The sequence below is a fragment of the Meles meles genome, chromosome 7 (genome assembly GCF_922984935.1).
Source record: "Meles meles chromosome 7, mMelMel3.1 paternal haplotype, whole genome shotgun sequence".
Lineage (NCBI taxonomy): Eukaryota > Metazoa > Chordata > Mammalia > Carnivora > Mustelidae > Meles > Meles meles.
The window spans coordinates 27,950,282-27,975,103 of NC_060072.1; positions in this window are offsets into that span (position 1 = coordinate 27,950,282).

Here is a 24,822-nt window from a genome sequence, read left to right on the forward strand (position 1 = left end):
CAGCAATGATGAGTTGTCAAAAATGTTGGAATAGAAGCAAAACATGTGCTAGTATTGAGAAGCATTCCTCATTCTCCATTGAGGAAGACTTATTTTGTTCTAGGTGCTTTGGCTGGGTCACACCAGACAGTCTGAAAATTTCTATCAGTGAGGGCGTTAACTGCAGAAAATTCATAATGTCTTGGCTGTGAATCTATACTTCTGGCTAATTCTGCACTATTTCCCCCTGCTCAGACTGATGCAGGTGTCAGTATGATTGTCGGGAAGGGTGATGCTTCTGAAACGAGAAAGCACTCTACAAAAATGCCCATTAAAAACACTTCCTGCCTCCTCCTCCCCACCTCTCTACTCCCCCACCCCCACTCTATTCTTGAAAGGAAAATGCCTATTTGAACCTCACAGTTTCTGGTGGTGAGAATATAAATTCTAGGCTGGTCTCTATTGTGAACGCTCTTTATCTGATTATTTAAAGCCTTCTACTTTATGTTTACTTCCTCTATTGAACTATTAAATCTCCCACCGGTAAGGACCCGTCTCCATCACCCACCTATTTCACAGCTGTTGTAGGAGACACTGTTTGCTGCCTTGCTCAGGTATTTATTTTTAAAACTTTCCTGTCCGTTTGTATGTGAATTACACTAGGCACTGTGGGTGATCAGAAAGAAAAGCAGTAAATAATGGCTTTTGACCTTAATAGAGGACCACACATCATAATTTGTTTGGACAGTTCAGGTTTGTGCCAGGTTTCCTGATGTAATTATTAATAATAATCTCTTTTCACTCTCAAAAGTGTCCTAATTTAGATAATAAATGATATGGTCCCCTAGACCTTAGAGGTCTTAAATTCCATTAGGGAGACGGGAGACACAAACAGAAAAAGACAACTAACACAAAAAAGGAGTGCATGATGAATGCCAAATACACGATCTGTGCCATCAGGAATGGAACCACGTTTTAGGAGGAGAGGCTGCTGAAGGCTTCAGCCATCTGGTAGACTGCCTCAAGATGAGGCTAAGGTCGGCTCTTGAAGAACATGTAGAATTCAAACAGGTGGTGAAGAAAGAAGATCAGGCAATCAGCCCTTCACTTGAGACACTGCTAAAATCAAAGCAAAGCATAATTTTTTCAACATGAATAAGTTTTTGTAGAAATGATTTCCTCTCTCCTAACCAAGCTGACATTTCAAGCAAACCAGGTTAGCACCTTGAGCAGAAAATCCATTTTGGTCTCTTTAAATATATGGGTGTTTTCCAAATGATCACTTTGTTTCCCCCACCACATTAATGAGCCATTTGCCTTGCTGACACCGTCACCATCCCATGGCTGTGGAGAGACCAGAGCACATGCCCAGTCATGGAATCCGGAGGACACTTTGGGCTTCGATGACAGTTCCAAGATGTGGAGCTGCACACATCACCCATTTCCAACTTGGCCGCCTTTTCAACCATCTTCTTGGTCCATTTGAGCACAGGGACACCAATGAGAAGGAAATGCCAGATGGGAACACATGCATCAGGCCACACGGTTTTCAAGTCCTCTTACGGAAGTGATGAAAAGTGTCTGTCAGTTTTACTTATGATTCAAAGTGTCTGCAATGGGTTTAATGCTTTTAAGGTGTGAGTGTCACAACTACCCTGGCTTCTTTGAGCATCATTCCATTAAATTACGTATGCATGGCTGTTCTCTTCTTAGAGCTTAATTACATCAATGGTTTTTAGATTTTCTCTTCTTTAAGAATGGAAATCTTTCATTCAAGCAAAGTTTTAGAGAAAAATGCTAAGTTGTATGAGACAAAGTCAGTTAGTTAGCAACCCAATATACACTCTCTTCTTCTTTCTTGCAAAGGAAGCCCCAGTTTTTATTTGGGGTGCAAGATACCCACCTTAAAATAATAAAACCCAGATTTCCCAGCTTTCCTTTTATCTGAAGATGGTTACATGACACAGGTCTACCCAAAAGAACGTACAATATAAAGTGTTCAAGAAAATCCATCAAAGAGGACTAAACCACTGGCATGTACTTTTTGCTCTTTCTGTTTCCCTCTAGCCTGCCTGAGCTGTGGACATAATGGCTGGATCTCTGGCAGCCTTCTTGAGAACATGAAGATGGGACCACAGCTCAAAGAAGTAGGAACAGAAAGTCGTAAGGAACTTGGGTATCTACTGATATCATGGAACTACCAGACCAACTCCTGAACTTCCTACTTGTGGACTTATTATAGAGAAACTTCTCTATGTCACTTATTTCTTTGTTACTTATTTAAAGGTTTCTGCACTAGAGAAAAGGGCAATTTAATGTTAAACTGTTAAATGTTAACCTGTTGAATGTTAAACCGACAAATTGGACACTTCTCTGGTTGAAATAAAGGTAAATGGAGACTAGAGTTTCACCTCCCATAATATTTTAATTATAAGCTATTTACCAAACGATGTTGGGTGAATGTAGCATTTCTGGAGGACTAACAATGAAATAGCAGACCATCTCTAAATTATTTAATCTGGTTAGAGTCAGTCCCTCTGTATTGACTGTAGAATGCCCTTGAGGTAAAAATATTGGAGGGAACTATAATTTCTTTTTCTATTACTTCAGAGCAAGTGCTAGTAAATCCAGAGTGCTCTGATCCAGGCCTTAACCACCATTGAATAATATCCCTTTTCCAGTTTAAGCACAAAAACACAGGTATAAAAGAATAGAAAGAGAGGAAGATACTTATGAATTGCTGGCCATTTTATTTATATTATACCATGCAATCATCACTACAAACCCATAAGGGTGGGAGATCCAATTGTTGTCTGACTCTGGCATGTACCATTCATATCAAATACAATGAAGAGGGTGTCCACACGAGGAAGCACCCCTAAATTAGAGAGCATGATAGCTTTACTTACCTAACATTCCTTTCTTTGCAGAACCAGCCTCCATTCCACAGCAATCTTGTACATCTGTATGGTTCAGTGGGCCTATTTTCCTTGCCTTTTTTTTTTTTGGTCATTTGATCCAAGCTCTGTCCATCTGATCTCCACAGTGAATTAAAAAATGTTCCTAACCAAAAACAGACCAATGAGAGGACCCGTGAGACTTTACCTGTAGCAAAGGGGAAAGATCTCTTCTACCTCTTGGCTCTTGATTGTGAGAAACATGTGAGCCTTCAAGCTTCTAATGGCCACCTCACTGCTGTGTCAAGAGCTAGAAATGGAACTATAACATTATTTGAGAACACAGAGCCAGTCATGTGAAACATACTGGACTTTTTTAGTTACATAGGTCTGTTAATACCTTTTTCTTAAAAAGCTAGTTTGGTTTCTGTTTCTGTCATTTGCTAACAAAGAGTTTCAACTAATGCGGGTAATTGTTGCCATCTCTATGAGACTCTGAGAAATTAAATGACTTGGCCAAGCCTAGTCAGTAATTGACAGAAACAGGATTCTAATATAAGACAATCTGGTACTCACATACATCTTCTTTTCATTACACTATGCTGCCTCCCCAAGCTAATAAAAATCAATCACAATTATGGAAATAATGTTGATGTATCATTAAGGCTTTCTAAAATATATCATTTCTACAAATGCAGTTTACATGTCCTAAATTTTTTTTTGTTTTGTTTTTATTTATTTTTTTCAGTGTAACAGTATTCATTCTTTTTGCACAACACCCAGTGCTCCATGCAAAACGTGCCCTCCCCATTACCCACCACCTGTTCCCCCAACCTCCCACCCCTGACCCTTCAAAACCCTCAGGTTGTTTTTCAGAGTACATAGTCTCTTATGGTTCGCCTCCCCTCCCCAATGTCCATAGCCCGCTCCCCCTCTCCCAAAGAACAAACAATCCAATCAAGAAATGGGCAGAGGACATGAACAGACATTTCTGCAAAGAAGACATCCAGATGGCCAACAGACACATGAAAAAGTGCTCCACGTCACTCGGCATCAGGGAAATACAAATCAAAACCACAATGAGATATCACCTCACACCAGTCAGAATGGCTAAAATTAACAAGTCAGGAAATGACAGATGCTGGCGAGGATGTGGAGAAAGGGGAACCCTCCTCCACTGTTGGTGGGAATGCAAGCTGGTGCAACCACTCTGGAAAACAGCATGGAGGTTCCTCAAAATGTTGAAAATACTACCCTATGACCCAGCAATTGCACTACTGGGTATTTACCCTAAAGATACAAACATAGTGATCCGAAGGGGCACGTGTACCCGAATGTTTATAGCAGCAATGTCTACATGTCCTAAATTTTATGCTAATTCTATTTGATAAATTTTCCAAAGCTAGGTTATCATTGTTTGTTATGGAAATATTTCCATATTTACAAAGGTATGGAGAATGTTTTCTGAGACCCATCAACAAATCCTTTTTGAACACCTACTATGTACATGGTATTGGATTCATTGTTAACAAGGAGATAAAAGAATGGAACGAATGGAAACAACGGTCTAGACCACAAGGTATTTTTAAGTCACTATATAGTCCAAGACAGAAAGTGGTAAGTGTCATAACACAAAAACAGGAAAAAATACTATTGCAAAATGGAGTGGGCTGGTAGGGACGATGTTATTTGAGCTAGGTAATGGTGATCATATAGGACTAAATATGAGGCAATGTGAATAGGACATTATAGGCTAGACAGAACTTTCTGCAATGATGAAAATGTTCTATATCTTCCCTGGGTAACATGGTAGATACTGGCCATGTATGACTATTAAACATTTAAAATGTGGCTAATTCAATAACTATATGGCTAATGCCTACTGTTTTGGCCAATGCAGTTCTAGAGAAATTGCCTTTCAAACAGCATAAGCAAATGTAGAGGATGGGAAGAATGGAAAGCACAGGGTTTGCATAAATGATAGAGCAAGTCATCTATTTCAGGTGGAATCATGCTCAGAAGGGAGAGACTGAGAACTCATATTCAGTAAAGTTGATTGCGTCTAGATGGTCAAAGATTTCTACTTTGGGCTAATGGTGGCTTCTGAGGTAAGAAGTGGTAAGGCCAGCCCACAGCAGTGGGAAAACTGAACCAGCAGCAAGGGGTGTGTAGAACTAGAAAGGATCCAGCATAGAAGTAGATGCACACGGGAGACCACAGCGAGGGTCCAGACGAGTTCACGAAAGACCCTGAGTGATAAGGGAGGCATTGTCAAAAATCCGTTGTGAAATCATTGTGAAAGAAGAAACAAGAGAGGGGCACCTGGGTGTCTTGGTGGGTTAAGCCTCTGCCTTCAGCTCAGGTCATGATCTCAGGGTCCTGGGATGAAGCCCTGCATCAGGCTCTCTGCTCAGCAGGGAGCCTGCTTCTCCCTCTCTCTGCCTGCCTCTCTGCCTACTTGTGATCTCTCTCTCTCTCTCTCTGTCAAATAACTAAATAAAATCTTAAAAAAAAAAAAGAAAGAAGAGACAAGAGAACTACACCAATTAGAAGGTTTGGAAGGTGAGGAAGAGGAATGCATTTTGGAGAAGAACGGAAGAAAAACTATCTGAGAAACAGATTTGGGGATAGAGCCATCTGATTTAGAGAGACATTCTGAGTTATATTTTAGACCTTTTGAGCGTCAACAGATAGCATTAGAAATATAAATAAAGAATTAAAGAGAAGTGCTTAAAAATGCGGTAGAAATTTGGGAATTATCTGCATATAGATTTGGGATCTGCAAACTATAGCCCTCAGGCCAAATCTGGTCTTCACCTGTTCTGTAAGTACAGTTTGATTGGAATACAGCTGCTCTCATTTGTTTCCCTATTATCTGTAGCTGCTTTGCAGTATGAATACAGAGTTCAATAGTTTCAACAAACTGTTATGAAGTTGAAATTATTTACTCTCTAGCTCTTTACAGAATACATTTGCTGACCCTGATATAAATGATAGAAATCACCCAAATCCATGAGACCTTAGGAATTTTACTATAGGAAATTCTGTTCATTAGAATGCGATATAATGCTCTGTTAACTTTTACTATGATATTGATACATCTGTAATATATTAATAGAATGAAAATACAGAAATCCTCCATGATCTTAACATATTTCCTGGATCACCAAGAAAAGATAAATTATTCCCCATATAAAAATGTATTAAGTGGGGGCACCTGGTTGGCTCAGTGGGTTGGACCTCTGCCTTCGGCTTGGGTCATGGTCCCGAGGTCCTGGGATCAAGCCCTGCATCGGGCTCTCTGCTCTGAGGGGAGCCTGCTTCCCCCATCTCTCTCTCTGTGCCTGCCTTTCTGCCTACTTGTGATCTCTGTCTGTCAAAATAAATAAATAAAATCTCTTTAAAAATGTATTAAATGTATCGTATTTTTGTCTAGATATTTAGGAATGGGTTCTCTTTTGGTGATTTATATTTGATTATCAATTAACCATAGTATTTTGTTAGGCAGAACACTTCATTCTCTGTCTATGCCAAATGAGATATATTTTAAGCCATATGAAATTCTCACTTCATTGAAGTTTCATCAATTAATGGAAACTAAATAGCATCTGAAGTGTCAATTTCAGGTTTGAACTTGAGTGATCAGAGGAGTAGGGACAACTATTTGCATCTTACAGGGAGAATATATTACATTATCAGTATAATGGAGAAAAGGCAGGGAGAGAGGGAAGAAGGAAGGAAAGAGGGAGAAATACAGGAAGAAACAAAGAAAAAACAGGTGGAATGAACATGGACTTTCAGGCCAGACAGATTTAGGTTGGAAATGTGGTTCTACCACTAAGTATGTATGACCTTGGGCATGGTATTTAATCACTTGTACATCAGTTTTGTCACTTTAACTGTAAGTATTAACTACTTTATAAATTTGTTCTGCGCCTAGGGAGATAAGACAGATAAGAGAAAAGATTAAAATAAAATACGTCACATCCAGGGAAATTTGAACTGCGGAAACACAGAACATAATTTTTTTAGCATAAGTATATCCTATGTCTATTTGTTACCTGAAATTCAAGCTTAACTGAGTGTGATAGGCTCAGTAATGGTCCCTAGATAAGTTTGCATCTTAATGCTCAGAAGCTGTAAATGTTATTTTACATGGCAAAAAGGACATTGCAATTGTGATTAAGTTAAGAATCTGTTTTCTTAAAGATTTTATTTATTTATTTGACAGAGATCACAAGTAGGCAGAGAGGCAGAGTGGGGGCGGGGGGTGGGAAACGGGCTTCCTGCTGAGCAGCAAACCTGATGCAGGGCTCAATCCCAGGACCCTGAGATCATGACCTGAGCTGAAGGCAGAGGCTTAACCCACTGAGCCACCCAGGTGCCCCTAAGTTAAGAATCTTAAGCTGGGGAGATTCTCCTAGATTTCTGATGGGTCCAGAGTAATCACATGGGTCCTTAGGAGAAGGGTGATGCAGGAAGAGTCAGAGAAGACAATGTCAAGATGGAAGCAGAAGTCGGAGAGATGCATTCTGAAGATGGAGGAAGGGGTTGCAAGCCAAGGAATACAGGGGTCTCTAAGAGATGAAAAAAATATCAACAAATTGTCCCCTAGGAGCCTGAAGAAACCATCATTGTTAACATCTGGACTAGAGTCCAGTGAAACTACCTTTGGACTTCTGACCTCCAGAACTGTAACAGAATAAATCTGTGTTTTTAAGGCCCTGGGTTTGTAAAAATTTGTTGCAGCAGCGGTAGGAAACTATTACATTGAGCATTATGTATTTTTATTTGCTGCATCTGGCAATGCTATGATGATGAAATGTGGTGGGTCCGGGATGAAACCTGGCAGAGATAACACCTGCATTTATCTTTGCTTCCTCCAAAATTCTCACTCAAATGAGGATAAGAATAAATAACATAAATCCATAAGTAAAGAGAAAAATGAGCAGAGGTTGTGGGACATCAGAAAACTCTAAATGTCTACCTAATTCTGGAACCTGAAGGAATGGTGATTGATTTAGCCCGAGAGAGCGATACTAAATTAAACAAGCAAAGCAATAGAAGGTGGGTCCAAAAACAGCAGCCCATTCACGCTGGAGACCTCCGAAAGGCTCAGAGACATTGAAGGCATCAGGTGTCAACGCAGGCAAAACAGGAGGTTTGTTTTAAGTCTGCTTAGAAGCAATTAGTTACCAAACCCCTTCTCCTATTTCCGAACACCCTAGTGAACATCCCTTACCCACTCTGCAGGAGATTTGATGCTTATTTGCTGAGTACATTAAGAGATACTCTGGAGTCGGAAAGATCAGGCACAGAGGAGGGGGGGCTGGATAGAACTTGTACTAAAAATAGAGCATTATGTAATTGTTGGCACACTGAAGACTAAAAACCCTAACCTCCTTCCCTGATAAGGTTTCAGGATGCTGGACATCAAGATTTTACTGCCCAGGCAGGAAATTTAATTTTGCAATTCTGTTATTGTGTTTTGAAATATCTGAGCTCTTAAGAAATATCTTTTCAGAGATTCCCCCTCTAAAATGGATCATTTCTGTTATAGAGTTAGAATGGGATCAAATTAATCATTAATCACTATGTTATATGTTATATTAATCATTAATCATTATGTTATAGAGTTAGAGTAGAATAAAATGAAGAAGACCCAAGAGGTTGCAGCACCAAAATTTTGCAAAAGATTAAAATAACTGCAAAAATAGAGAAAGCCTATTTGATGTGTTTTGTCTCCTAAAAATATTTGGAGGAAAAAAAAAGCACTCTGAGAGAAAAATGTAAGACAGTGCCTTTAAAATAGTTAGAATAAAATATTTATACAATTCGGTAAACTCCCTTAAGAATATCTTTCATTGAGCACAATTTACTCTGCAATTACAAAATATCTCAGCAGCTTTAGAGAGAGCATTTTCTCAGTAAAAAATTTACGGTCAACAGAGAAAAGTCAGTTAAGGTTGTCAAAATGTCAAATTTATTAACCACTAAAGAATGCAACTTCAAAGAAGACTGGCAATTTTATGGGAAAAGTTAAAAACAATAAGATCACTAAAAATGTATTCTTTGGAAAATTTCCAGTGTCATGATATTAGATTCAGATATACATTTAAATGGCTAAATGATATAAATAATTACTAAAAATAATTATCCTCATATTATTTTTAATATTTAGATAATCATAAATAAGGAATTTTTACTTTACAATATATGAATATGTATTATTTTGAATTTTTAGATACAATTTTGAAAATATTTTTTGAAAAGAATTATTTTATAGGTCTACTAATGTGTAATAATACTGTAGGCGTGGCATGCTGGCATAGACCCAGTGCCTTCCACCATCACCAAAGACGAGCTTGACAGACGAGCTCAACACACAGGACAGAGTCCTGTTCTGTCTGACTTGGAAAAGTCTGGACAAAGTGCGGATGGCCAAGACCCTGAGCTCAGGCTACATCTCAGCGGGGAACAAAGAGAGGCGGCAGAACCAGTGGACCATATAATTGCAGCTTGATGCTATGATGTGTACATTGCATTGCTTGTTTGCTGCTTTGATAATAACTTCAAGTAAAAATAACCAGCTAAATTAAAAAAAAATCATTTTCTTTGATTTTTCAGTGGATCAGCCTTTGTGTCTACAGATCTAACTAGAAATTTGGATATAATCACATTAGACTTATGGAGGATAGGGTTGAGATAAGAGAGTTAATCCCCATTTTCCCTAGAGGAAGTTATTAACTCAGTAGGCAATATCTAAAAGTTTTTTTTTTTTAAATAATCAAGAAGTAGCACTAGAAATGTCTTGTATGTAAATATGGAAGAAAACAGAAGAAGAAATTTCTAAATTGGTTGAAAGTGCAAGTGAACTTGGGATGAGGGGAGAAGAGTTGGCATTAAAAGTTTATATTATTGTTTTTGAGTTATAAAATTTTGAACATGCATTGGTTTTTAAAAAGGAAATAGGTTAATTTTTAAAATGAAGTGTGTGTTCTAAGAAATCCAGTCGTCCCTGCCATTTCCAGTTTTCCCAAGCCTCTGTTTATACATCTGATTTCCTCCTGTTTTCCGACAATTTTGGCATAAATTCACTAATTCACTACAATCTTGAAGCCATGCAGACTGACCTAGATAAATCATTAGGAAGGGTTTTCTGTGGGTTCAGTTTCAATCCTTCCACCATGCAAAATTTTGTTAACTCAAAGCATTTTTACAAACATAGTTGATTGGAATCTGGAAATGTAATGAACTTCTTCATATTTTTATATAGCATTCCCAATATCACACACTATAATTAGTTTGAAAGATTATCTACTTCTCCCAAATATCCTCACCATGTTAAAGGAAAACAGAGGTCGCCTCTTCTGGAGTCCCATGCTAGAGATGAGAACAATAAGTGCATTCTTGTAAGTCAAGATCAATGGTGGGTGGAAATTCTAGGATTGAATATAGGAAGTTACACGCCAGGTGAATCTTACTAATGATGCTTTTTATAATTAATTAATTAACTTTTTTTTTAATGTATCACTGACTTCTCCTTCCTTTAGTTTCTGGGCAAACAAGTCAAGAGTGCTGAGTGTTATGGGCTGGCCTTGGGTTTCCCTGCAATGCATCTCCTGGGCTCTATTACTAAACTGCCTGTCATTGTCTGCACATTAGTCCCGAGGTGTACAGGTGATGTTGTGACTTGCTCATTCACAGTGTTCAAATAATCTAGCTGTTGTGTCAGTACTTAGAGGACAGGCCTCTGATCATGACCCTCCAGGCTCACTCTGTTATTTATAGTGGGTTCTTTTTCACCATGCTGAAACCTCATATCCGCATCTGTTCAGAACAGACTTGATCAGCAGTGAGAGGTAAAATACTCCATGTTGAAATTGCCAAGGGAGTTAGTACAGGGTCACTGTAGGATCTGGACAGAGTTTCACAGCTGGCTGAAAATGGTATTGGGTAAAATAATAATAATAATAATAGTAAAGAAATTAATTAATTAATTAATATTGAGACCAATTATCCTTTACCAGCTTCTTCCAGCTTTCCCTTTAAGAGCAAAGAAGTTCAAATAATCCTAAAATTTGTATGGAACCAGAAAAGACCCTAAGTAGCCAAACAAATGTTGAAAAAGAAAACCAAAACTGGTGGCATCACAATTCCAGACTTCAAGCTATATTACAAAGCTGTAATCATCAATTACACATCAATTACACATAATGTAATTACAAAGCTGTACATCATCAAGACAGTATGGTACTGGCACTAAATCAATGGAACAGAATAGAGAACCCAGAAATTGACCCTCAACTCTATGGTCAAATAATCTTCAACAAAGCAGAAAAGAATATCCATTGGTAAAAAGACAGTCTCTTCAACAAATGGTATTGGGAAAATTGGACAGCCACAAGAATGAAACTGGACCATTTCCTTATACCATACACAAAAATAGACTCAAAATAGAGGAAAGACCTAAATGTGAGGCAGGAATGCATCAAAATCCTAGAAAAGAGAACAGGCAACACCCTCTTCAACCTTGGCCCCAGCAACTTCTTGCTAGACACATCTCCAGAGGCAAGGGAAACAAAGGCAAAAATGAACTATTGGGACTTCATCAAGATCAAAAGCTTTTGCTTTTCAAAGGAAAGAGTCAACAAACCCAAAAGATAACTAATAGAATGCGAGAAGATATTTGCAAATGACATATCAGATAAAGGACTGGTATCCAAAATCCATGAAGAATTTATCAAACTCAACATTCAAAGGACAAATAATCCAATCAAGAAATGGGCAGAAGACATGAACAGACATTTCTGCAAAGAAGACATCCAAATGGTCAAGAGACACATGAAAAAGTGCTCCCACACCTCTTGGCATCACTGAAATACAACTCAAAACCACAATGAGATACTACTTCACACCAGTCCAAAATGGCTAAAATTAACAAGTCAGGAAACAACAGATGTTGGCGAGGATGTGGAGAAAGGGGAATCTGTCTACACTGTTGGTGGGAATGCAAGCTGGTACATTCTGGAAAACACTATTGGTGGGAATGTAAGCTGGTGTGGCCATTCTGGAAAACAGTATGGAGGTTCCTCAAAAAGTTGAAAATAGAGCTACCTAAAACCCAGCAATTGCACTACTGGGTATTTATTACCAAGATACAAATGTAGTGATCTGAAGGGGCACCTGCACCCAATGTTTATAGAAGCAATGTCCACAATATCCAAACTATGGAAAAAGCCCAGATGTCCATTGACAGATGAATGGATAAAGAAGATGTGGTGTGTATATATACACACTCACACATTTACCTACAATGGAATATTATGCAGCCACCAAAAATTGAAATCTTGCCATTTGCAGCAATGTAGGTAGAAGAAGAGGGTATTATGTTAAGCGAAATAGGTCAATCAGAGAAAGACAGTTATATAATCTCACTGATATGTGGAATTTAAGAAACAAGGTAGAAGATCATTGCGGAAGAGAGGAAAAAATGAAAAAAGATGAAAGAGAGGGAGACAAACAATGAGAGACTCTTAATCATAGGAAACAGGGTGCCTGGGTAGCTCAGTTGGTTAAGCCACTGCCTTCAGCTCAGAGCATGATCCCAGAGATCTGGATCAAGTCCCATATTGGGCTCCCAGCTCCACAGGGAGTCTGCTTTTCCCTCTGAACTTCTCCCCTCTCATGTTCTCTCTCACTCTCTCTCTCTCTCTCAAATAAATAAAGTCTTTAAAAAAATCATAGGAAACAAACTGAGGGTTGCTGGAGGGGAGAAGGGATGGAGGGATGGGGTAACTGAATGATGGACCTTGGGGAGGGTATGCATTGTAATGAGCACTGGGTATTATAAAAGACTGATGAATCACAGACCTGTACCCCTGAAACAAATAATACATTATATGTTAATTAATTGAATTTAAATTTAAAAAACAAAAAAGAAAAATAGAAGTAAGGAAGTAACTGATCATAATCAGAGCTATCTTCACTGGGGTTTACAAAGCTCCAGATAGGCATGGGTTTTGTTTTTCTTGTTTTGCTTTGGTTTTTTAAAAAGTATATATATATATACTTTTAAAATATATATTTTATATATATATATATTATATATATAAAAGTATAAATATATACTTTTAAAATATATATTTAAAAAAATATATATATACATATATATATATATATATATTTGTTTGTTTTGTTTTGTTTTTGAGAGAGAGAGAGAGACAGCACACATTCACAAATCAGGGGAAGAGCAGAGAGAGAGGGAGAGGGGAGAAATCTGAAGCAGACTCCATGCTGAGCACAGAGCCAGAGGCAGGGTTCAATCCCACCACCCGAAGATTATGATCTAAACTGAAACCAAGAGTCAGATGCTCAACCCACTGAGCCACCCAGGCACCCCAGGCACGGTTTCAAGTGCTTTTTCTGTCTTATCTCATTTACTCTTCATCACACCCAAAGGCAGTTATTTCTCCTTTGTGGGGTTAAATTTAAAAATGCCATAAATACTTAATAGAATGCCTGTTAATGCATAAAGAAATGTTAGCTCACTATCATCACTAATCATTGATAAAGAATCACAATGTGTTGTAGTTATAGAGTTTCTCAGAATCCTACCAGTCCTAGTAGACTCTCCCTTGGGGGAAGAATGCAAAGGGTAGAATAGTAAACTCTTATGCAAGTTCTTGTTTTTATATTTTAGTGGCTCGTAATCTCAACAAGTGAGGTCAAGACGAGATGTCTCAACACAAACCCTCATGACTCAAGTACAATCAGTGTCCAAATGTTGGGTATGACTTTGTTGGCCAAGTCCTTCCCAGTTTAATACCAGCCTTTGGGCTCTGTGACCAGAGATTCAGTCTCACAGCCTCAATTGTCCAGGGGGGGCATGGGAAGCCCAGGCAGAGAGTGGGAACACGTTATTCAGAGGTAAAGCTTGTTAGTGAAGATGCTGCAGAGGAAATTAAACAACAGGTTAGTAGTTTAGTGCCAAGTCTCACTCTGAGAATGTACAATGCTAAGAACACATGTTGGTAACACTTTCTAAGGGCCTGAAGGAAAGACTTCATCACTGTATTGCTAAGCTGCATTTGGAAATAAAACTTAATGAGACCTTATTTTTTTTAAGATTTTATTTATTTATTTGACAGAGAGAGATCACAAGTAGGCAGAGAGGCAGGCAGAGAGAGAGAGGGAAGCAGGCTCCCTGCAGAGCAGAGAGCCCAATGCGGGACTCGATCCCAGGACCCTGAGATCATGACCTGAGCTGAAGGCAGCGGCTTAACCCACTGAGCCACCCAGGCACCCGAGACCTTATTTTTAATGAAAACTTTTAACTATGAAAAATAATCACTTTAAAAAAGGACATTAAAAAGTTACACATTCGAATCCTGGGGGGACCACCATTGGGGTGGGCAAGGGGCACGTTGGAGGGGTGTGATTAAATCATCAGCTTTGGCATCAGGGGGATAGGATTAGGATTAAAACATAACCACCGAGTCCAACTAGCCACGTGACCTTGGGGGAAGAGAGAATGTTGTCTCTTTACATGCATGATTCTGCATCTGTACAATAAGATACCTTAAAGAATCTTTATAAGGATTCTAGGAAGGCACACATATATAAAGTATAAAGTCCTTGGCACATAGTAGGTACTCAGTAAGTGACAGTTATAATGATAATGAGGAGGAGGAGACCAAAGAAGGCCAGGAAGTACCTTTGAGTTCCACACAGTAGAGGGGTCCTTTTCAAGTCATTTGCCATAAAATGAATGATTCTCCATCTTGCCCCACACCTGGGCATATCCCACCCCTCCTAACCTCACAAACCAGCTCAGGGAGTTACAGTCATGTTCTTGGAGTTCCTGTCTCCCTGTCTACACCCTCTCCCCCCGGGGTGGGGGGGTTACCCTTCCAATGCGCCCATGGTGACGTTCCTAACTCCCTGCTATCACCTCAGTGTGGACACCCAGGGTAACATCTGTCTGGACATCCTGAAGGACAAGTGGTCCACCCTGTGATATCAGGACCATCCTACCGTCCATCAGGAGCCTGCCAGAAGAACCAACCCTGAGAGCCCTTTGAACACATGCTGCCGAGCTCTGGAGAAACCCCATGACCTTGAAGAAGTAGCTGCGAGAAACTGGCTCAAAGCAGGTCTCCAGACAAGAACCCAGCCTCTTTCCTTGTGTCGTCTTTTGATTTTCTCTTTAGATGGTCTGTCCTTTCCTTCGGGTCTGTTTAGGACTCTGTATCTTAAGCTGTGGTGTTACTTTTGCTTTATTTCTGTTTTTTATTTATTTTTTATTTTTTTAAAAAATTTTATTTATTTATTTGACAGAGAGAGATCACAAGTAGACAGAGAGGCAGGCAGAGAGAGAGAGAGGGAAGCAGGTTCGCTGCTGAGCAGAGAGACCGATGCGGGACTCGATCCCAGGATCCTGAGATCATGACCCGAGCCGAAGGCAGTGGCCTAACCCACTGAGCCACCCAGGCGCCCCATTATTTCTGTTTTTTAAATGAAGTCTCTGGTTGAGCCTTTGTAATGAATATATTAAATACATAAAACAAAACAAAACCAAAACAAAACAAAACAAAACACCAGCTCAGAAAAATGCGATCCTGGACAGGAAAGGATAGAGATGTGGAATATGTGTTCCTCACAGGTGATAATACCTCAGCTGATGCATATTTGCCTCCTGTGGGCACCAAACAAACTTTCACACACAGTAGACATCCAGCAAATAGAACCACACAGACAGGAAGCACATTTAGCAGAAACACTGTTTCCTGTAGGAAATAGCCTGCTTTCAAGAGTCTCCCCAAGGACAGCAGATATGTGGAACTCACCAATGGGAAATCCATGGAATACAGAAATAATCTGTAGTTAAGCTGCAAATGGCAAGATAGAGAGAACCAACCATTCCAACCAGTCTGGATAATTACAGGAAACACAGAGAGATGAAAAATCAAGAGATGGACAGATAAGGGTTCCAGATCACAAAAGGCAGAGAAATTACCAGCTCTTCAATAAGGAAGAACTGGGTGTTAACACCAGGCCCACACTACTACTGTTTGTAATAACTATTACAGAATTAACTTAGAGCGAATTGTTTCTCGTTCTTATTCTGTAGTATATTCGTTCATTCTCAATTATTTCTTTCATTAGGAAAAACTTTTGGTTGTCAATGACACCTGGAATAAATGAACCCCCAATTGACAATGTTAATAATAGTTTTAGGATGGATAGTCAAAGCTCAGTAGACACTGCATTTTAGCAAAGTGTTGTTTTCATAAAGTTTACTCCTATATAATAAATTTACTGTCATATTCCACATCTAATTGTTCCTTTGATCTCAATACTGCCTTTATAAGAGGGTGAGGAAAGTGTTATCAGACCTATTTTACAGATGACAGAACTGAGCTCCTTGCCATTTTAGCTAATTCCCCAAATCTACGGAGTTTATGTTAGAACTGAAAGTACATCCAGGCCAAGTTAAGGAAAACAAAAATCCCAGGAGCTCTGCTCTTTACCACATTGCCTTCTAAGGTATCCTATTGTGAGTAATACGGTGTTTTATCTGCTTCCTGCTTCAAAATGTTACATTTTCTACTCCAACTTTGATTTAAGTCTACTATATGTTGAATATGTAATCTCTGCACAGTGAAAAACCTTGTGATATTTCTAAGGATCCAAGAGCTATGTACAGTCTAGAGGAACAACAGTTATAATGGAAATAATGGATGCATTGAATGGGCCAGATATTTAAAATATTCATTTTGCACAAGGAAATGCTTTAGAATTAGACTCCGTGCTAACACACTATAGAAAAAAAATATATCAATAACCTTGGGGATGGAATTAAGGCTGAAATTTAAACCCAGACTGGCCCTGGAATTGCTATGTTTAACATTTACCGAAGCAGCCATACTCAGCCACATTCTGAAGACTGAGGCTTGTTTTGTTAAATCCATATGTATATATCTTCAGACAGGCCAAGAAATGTAAATGTAATATAGTTTTCACATGTTATGTGTGAAAATGTTCTCCTTTTAGTTGACTGGTTATGGAGATTCTGAATTTACAGACCCTGACACCTGCAGATAAATGTACATTTGCAGATAGTAATTAGATCCTCCTTTTTCCACGCCCCTCAATGCTTCTGCCTCCAGTATCGTCTATTTATCTTGTTTAGATTCTGGTTATCTTTGCAGAACTCACGGGGAGGAAGAAGAGGCTGCTGTTCTGGCACTTTCCCAGGTCTGAATTTGTCATCACTGATGTTTTGAGCCAGCTGCATTTAGGTTACTGTAATAACTGGTTTGGAAAGGTTAGAGGGGGCCTCATCTCATTCTGGAATGAGTTGGTCATTTTGTACAAGGAAGAGTAGGTGCATGCCAGGAGGCCAAGGTCTTTGACATCCTTCATCAATCCCCTCTTTTCGGAGTTGCCTTTTAATGATGATGGTGGAATGAACGCTTTCAACGACTTATTGAATTTTCCAGCCTGGAGAGATGTTAGGGATTATCAAATGCCATTTCCATCATTTTATGGAAATGAAGGCACAGAGAGGTGACATGCTTTTCTCAAGGCCACATAACTAGTAGTGACAACTGGAACTACAAACTGGATTTACCAGCACCCTTTTGCTTCACACTCTGCCTTCCATGCCCAGTCGAATTCATGAGTTAAGGGTGATGGTCACTGAATTAAACAGTGTTTTGATTGAACTGGTGTAATAAATTCAAGGTCCGGAAACTAGGATTTATCTTTCAGTTGAGCCACAATGCTGATGAGCAGACTTAAAGCTGATTAAGCATTTTGGATTCAATTCTTTCTGGATTCCTTGGGCCGTGCTCTCATTTGGCTCAACCTCAAAATAAAGAACTCTGGAACATTTTATTCCTTAAGAAATGCAATTAGGTATGCCATTGTAAAATGTATAGTCTTGTGTGATTATAGGAATTTTGCCATTATACCTTCTCAGCTAAAGATGATTTTATTATGTAGAATTGAATTGAAGTCATGTAAATGGAAGACACTATTTTTTAAAACACCAAGAAAGAACAACACTGCAGAGATGAGATAACACTTACATCACATAAATGTTGGGTTTTGACTACTACTTAATGTTGTTGGGAACACAGAATAATGGAATCCATGAAAGAAATAACCAGCACCACCTTCAAACTTCTCCAGCACATCTCAGGGGAAAATGCAGCACTTAACAGGCACTGGGAACCATCCTCAAGTATCTAATGGCTTTCTTTCAGTTGTAGGACAAAGGGATTTGTGTCAAGAAAAATGGGAAATCAGACGTAACGATTGATATTTCTTCTGTAGCTCCAGGTCTGGTGTTTTTAAAAGGCAGAAGCTTTTAAAATGATGAAGGCTCGTCATTTGTGGCCATAGCAAGAGATAGTGAAATCACTCATGAAGTCAGTTAAGCAGGGGCATTTATGAAAGCATGTAAAACTGATGTAAAGAGAGAAAGTTAGGTCATCAGCATGTTTACCATTCAACTCTACCGCATCTGTGTACATGTTTCCAGTATAGTCCCATTGACTGATATTTGCAGCAGCAAGTTCATTCCTTGTTTCCAGCCAAGTTCCTTTCAGGATTTCCACGTGACTTGTATTTGCGTTTTGGGCCTCAAAACTCCCTCTAATGAATAATTTGCAGGTTTTTTTTAAAGAGTGTTTAAAAAATTAGGCTGTGATAGTTATCCAAAACATAATTTGATATACTGTTTAATTATTTAACAGACTGTTTAAAAATTGAAGTTTGGTCTCTGGTTGATTGATTGATAGAATACTATTAAGGTGGACTGGCAGCCCCTTCATGACTGTGATTATCAACAGAGTCTTTCATGGTCTGGATTTATGAATTAGATTGTGTCTTAATAAAATGTTTATTCAAAAATGTCAATATTGAGGTTTTTAAAAGTAAGTATTTAAAATATTACTAAATACTTATATCTTTAAAAAAAAGATTTACTAGACTAAGGAAATTGAATGAAATATTCTGTTAAAGTGAAAGTGGTCTTATTATGTTTATGTATACTCTCATTTGCATCTCATTTTCAAATTCTCAAAAAACAAGCAAACAAACAAAACAAAAAACCCAGGATTCTCTTCTACAAAAGTATTTGTTGATCACTAACATGGTTCAGATCTTCACAGTCTTCACAGATCTTGAGGCAAGCCCTATGGTAAGAATCAGTCTCTTAACAAATGTCCATGGGACATCATAGAAAACTTTGGGACTCATTTCATAGTAAGAAAATGAAAGTGAATGATGGTCTTTTCTGCACCATGTCATCCAATTGTGCCTCTTTTTGTGAAAAACAGTAACACTGCTTTTTTTTTCAGGAGTCACACACATGGAAGTAGAAATATAATGTGGCTCAGATAAATATCTTTTGAACAGTACCCTGAAGAACTCTGTACTAGAATCACCTATGGCATTTGTTTAAGATTCAGATTCTTCAGTGGGGAGGACAGGCGTGGGTGGTTCAGTCAGTTAAACATCTGACTCTTGATTTTGGCTCAGGGTGTTGGGATCGAGCCCCACTTTGGGTTCTGTGCTCAGTGGGGAGTCTGCTTGACACTCTCTCTCTTCCTCTGCCCCTTCCCCCTTCAAAAAAAAATACAGTGCAAATTCTTGCCTAGCCTCAGACCTACAGAATCTGAGGATTCTTTAAAATTTGAAAAGCACTGATTGAGATACTTAACTGTTCGTTGTTTCAGAAAATGGTCAGATCCACCTCAAAACCATATTTGCCACCTTTTCCCATATTCTTATTTTCTTCTTTCTTTGGATTACCCTTCTGTTGTAATTCCTACCCTGAGGGCAGAGGCTGTTTTTTGTTGTCCATTGTATTCTCAGGCTTTAGCCCAGTAATTTAGATGTGGTAAAAGTATAAGAAACTATTTGTTGAATAAATGAATGACTAATTAGTATAACACAGAACTTTGACCATGATGAAGCAGGATTGTTGATAACCATCCAATCTCCCAAATCACAAACTAACCTGATTTTAAATAAAGGGTAAATCCTTCCCTCTGTTACCCCTCAGGCTGCCATCACTGCAGAGAAGTGTCCTTTTAACTATAATGCTTTGGAGCTGAACTATCACCTCAGGAATGATATTCAAGTATGTCTACCACTTTATAACCATTCAAGCCAGATCTTTTGCTTGTTCAAATTTAGAACTGGAACCACTCTGTACCCGTGGCATTGAGATCAAGAATGCTCTTAAGAGAAGAAGTTAAAAATGCAAGATGAGAGAACTTCAATCAGTGAAGTGGTTGACTAAGAATTGAGGGAAATTGGAGAAGCCACAGACACCAGAAACTTTGTATAATTCTTTGAGGTTAAGTCTGGAAATCAGTTAGAAAACTGTAGTTAGAGGGTTTCAAAAATTTTGACCGAGGATTCAGGATTAAGGGAAATACCTTAGTTATTTGAATGTAGGGTGCAGCTTGTGTTAGAAACATCACCCCTTAAAGAGAGTATAGAGGGCTGATCTGGGAAAATGACCCCAGTGCACTTGTCCTTATATTTATCTCAATAAACCACACTTCTCCTTCTGTAGGAAGGAGCAAAAAGAGGAAGCCACCTAAGACATTTCTTTATTTCTAGGCTCAGAAAGCACTAGACCGTGACTGTTTTGAGGATAGTGACCGTGGCCTCCTGACCTTTACACCCTCCCACTCCTAAAAGGGCTCTGGCTCAGGGCAGAAGCTACTTGGTCAATGTTTGTTGAATGTTGAATCAAAAAAAAAAAAAAAAAAGAAGATATGGTCTATATACCCAATGGAATATTACTCAGCCATCAGAAAGGATAAATATCCAACTTTTGTATCAACTTGGATGGGACTAGAGGAGAGTATGTTAAGTGAAATAAGTCAAACAGAGAAAGTCAATTAACATATGGTTTCACTTATTTGTGGAACATAAGGAATAGCATGGATGGCATTAGGAGAAGGAAGGGAAAAATGAAGAGGGCGAAATCAGAGTGGGAGACAAACCATGAGAGACTATGGACTCGGGGAAACAAACTAAGAGTTTTAGAAGGGAGGGTGAGCCTAGTGGTGGGTATTAAGGAGGGCACATATGCATGGAGCACTGGGTGTGGTGTATAAACAATGAATCTTGAAACACTGCAAAAATAAAATAAAATAAAATTACAAAAAAAAAAACCCCTGACATTGTACAGTGTAAAAGTGAACAGTGAAATTCATGCTAACAACTTAGAATTTTAATTTTTGTCTATTGAGAATGACATTTAATAATAAACAAAACATACTATGACAAGTCAAGAGATAAAGCACAGAACAAAGAAAAAAGTTATCTTTTAATACTTTTAATGGCACTCCCCAACCCCAACTTCTGCTTTTTCAACAGGGAACTGTGCGGTTTTATTTTGCACAGAACTCTGCATATTAAATAGCTAGTCTTGCTCTCAAGCAAATACTCCAAGGATCACCATCTTGGAAAATTCTGGAAAAGAGGAATGCACAGCAGGGAACTAAAACCTGAAAGATTATCTAACCTCCTTCCCAGTCACAGGGTAGTCAAAGGGCATTGTCAGGAACTCTGATGAGGTAGGCAGATCTGGGTTTTCCTCTGAGCTGTGTGACCATGTAAAAGTTGCCTAACTTTTCTGAGCCTCAGTTTTCCCATCTGTGAAAGTGGACTAGTAACATGCATGGGTGTTGAGAGGGATAGACACTACTCATACAAAGTGTCTACCACGTGGTGGGCTCTGACTATATATATGATAGCTATTAATATTGCTACAATCAAAGGTCCTGTTATTTCTAGGACCCATGGGACTGCCTTATCTCTGGCAAGCTGCATTTGCTTTTGTGAAAGGATTTGAAGACATATTGATTTTTTTCTGATGCCTAAAACTCCTCTAACAATCGACTCCTGATTATTCTATTTTCATGGCCCACTGGAAAGAGGTATGATACAAATCTTGAGTATTTCATTGTGAGTGTAACAGCAAATACAGGCCATATCTACCAGAGGAGTGGATACCTGGAAGGTGGGGTGAAGAATGTCTCTAAAAGAAAAACTGCACCTAAATGAGAGTATGAAGGAAGAGGGGAAGGAAAAACAGAAATGAATTCTATCCTCTTGGAAGCTACAAGTAAGACTTGCAATCATCAACCTGGGAAAACTTGAAAAAGTAAACATCTTACAACCCATTGGTCTCAGTTTCATATAAAATACAGGGTTGATTATTGTGAAAATACCTTTGCAATCTAAGACTTAGAAATTCAACAAATATTCATCAGAGGCATGTTCTAGATATGACACAGTTCTAACATGAAAAGAATAAGGAAAGATCCCTGCCCTCAAGAAGGTCACAATTTGGAAAGAAGGATTAGATCAACATATCCAACACGTACCATACATTATACAGGGAAGAATAACAATTATTGGAAGAAGAGAGACTGAGATATTTTATTTTGAGCTGATGAGAGTCTTTCTTTACTCTTCCTATCCCATGCCAACCTACATGATTTTTTTTCTTTTCTTTTTTTTTTTTCTTTTTGTAATAAGAGCTACATTTACTTATTTTACTTTTGTGGGGAGGCACATATATTCTGTGTCAAACATTGTGCCAGAAACATTTACCTATACCACATTAGTTAATCTCCGTGAATACCGCTAGATGAAAGAATGGACTAATAGAAGCTCAAGACTTGCTCAAGGTCACACGGCTAATGAGTAGCAGAATCAAGATTTGAACCCAGGTTAATCTGACCCCATTCTCTTTACATTTTGCTTCCATAAGGGCCTACCTGATGTTCCCCAAAGGGCCCACACTGCTATGTTCCTCCAGCTTCATATACGTTGTTCCTCTATCTGGAAAGACTTTGACCCCTGGTCTCCATGATAAATTCCTGTACATCTTTACAAAAATTTAACCTATTAAACTCCTTTCCCACCACTTTACTCCCCTATCAAAAAGATTAATGACTCCCTTTTGATGCTTCTAGGTATTACCTATGTGTGATATTATTTTACAAATCATGGTTTAGAGAAATAATTCATTTATAGTTTAGTTACAGATTTCATGCAGTTATAGCTCCTTAAGGGATGGTCCCTATCTTTTCTGGTTTTGTATATTTAGGAATGTTAGGGACTCAACAAGTTTTTTCTTTTTCTTTTTTTTAAAGATTTTGTTTATTTATTTGAGAAAGAGACAGAGAGAACAAGCACAAGAGGGAAGAAGGTCAGAGGGAGAAGCAGACTCCCCATGGAGCAGGACTCCGGGATCATGACCTGAGCTGAAGGCAGTGGCTTAACCAACTGAACCACCCAGGTGCCCCTCAACAAGTTTTTTCAAAAACACATTGAATTGGTTATTCAGTCAGGGGAATTAATAATTGCTAAGGATGTATTGCAGGGCTCTGCAAACATTTTTTTGGAAAGAACAAGAAAGTAAATATCTTAGGTTGCAGACCATAGGGTCTTTGTTGCAATTACTCGTGGTTGTTTCAGTGCAAAAGCAGCCATAAAAAATGTACTTGAATGGGTGTGACTCTGCTCCAATAAAAATTTATCTATAAAAACAGGCTGGCGGGCCAGGTTTGGACCTCAGGCTGCAGTTTGCCAGCTCCTAATGTAGTATATACCAACAAACTGATAATAAAAATGGGAATAAGGGTGCCTGGGTGGCTTAGTCAGTTGAGTGTCTGACTTGGTTTTGGTTCTGGTGGTGGTCTCGAGAGTTGTGAGATCAAGCCCCAAGTAGGGCTCCATGCTCAGTGGGTAGTCTGCTTGAGCTTCTTTCCCTCTCCCTCTGTCCCTCTCCTTCCCTCCCCAAGTCCCATCCCCTCCCCTCACCCCACTGTACTCTCTCTCTCTTTCTGAGACAGAGAGAAAGAGAGAGAGAGAGAGAGAGAGAGAGTGCACAAGCAGGGACAGTCGGCAGAGGGAGAGGGAGAAATAGGCGCCCTGCTAAGCAGGGAGCCTGACATGGGGCTCGATCCCAGGACCCTGGTATCACGACCCAAGCCAAAGGTAGATGCTTAACCGACTGAGCCATCCAGGCACCCCTAGATAAAGAAATCTTTGAAAAAAAAAAAAGGAATGGGGATAGAGAAGGCCTTCCAAGCAACAGAAACAGCTTGGTTCAATGTTCTGTGGCAGTATATATTCAGGTAAAACCAGAAACCAGTGGGGTTGGTGTTGGAGGGAGTGAAGGGCTAGAGAAGGAATCTATTCTAAATCCAGCAGGTATGGAAATGTCAGTGAACTTTTTGAGCATACTGATGACCTGTGGGGACTGTACATTAGAGAGGAGTCTGCCCACACATGTACTTGAGGCACATAGATTAAGAGCTTTGTAAAATGACCTAAGCAAAGGAATGGTGACCATGAAATGGAAAGACAGGGGCAAACATGAGAATGACCAAGGCAAATTTGGCAGCAACAGGCAATGGATTGCATGTCAACGTGGACAGAATAAAAGATGACACGACCTCTCTAGCCTGGTGTCTGGGAACATGCAGATCCAGGAAAGAAACCAGGAGAGGCAAGAGAATGGCTTCAGGGGGAAAGAAATGTGTTTCAGACATGTTAAGTCTGATTTTAATTCTTGTTTTGCCTGGTTAAAGCCCAAGTTGAAGTACTGTGACTTATAACAGCATTCCTTTCCAAAATTGAGTTAAAATGTTTCTGTCATTTGTCAGGGAAAAGACTTTTAAGTTCTTTACCCAAATATACCTTTCCATGATGTTTGATCTCTGTTTAATTTTTCTTTTAAGCTCCACTTCTCCTAACAACTAAGAACACTTAGGAACTTCCCTCACCTTCCCTGTATTTTTAAATTTTCTAGTTACGTGCTATGTGATTCTGAACCAATTTCTTTAAGTTCACCTTTCCTTCATAAAACAGGACAAATTAATTGTCAGCACAGGGAATT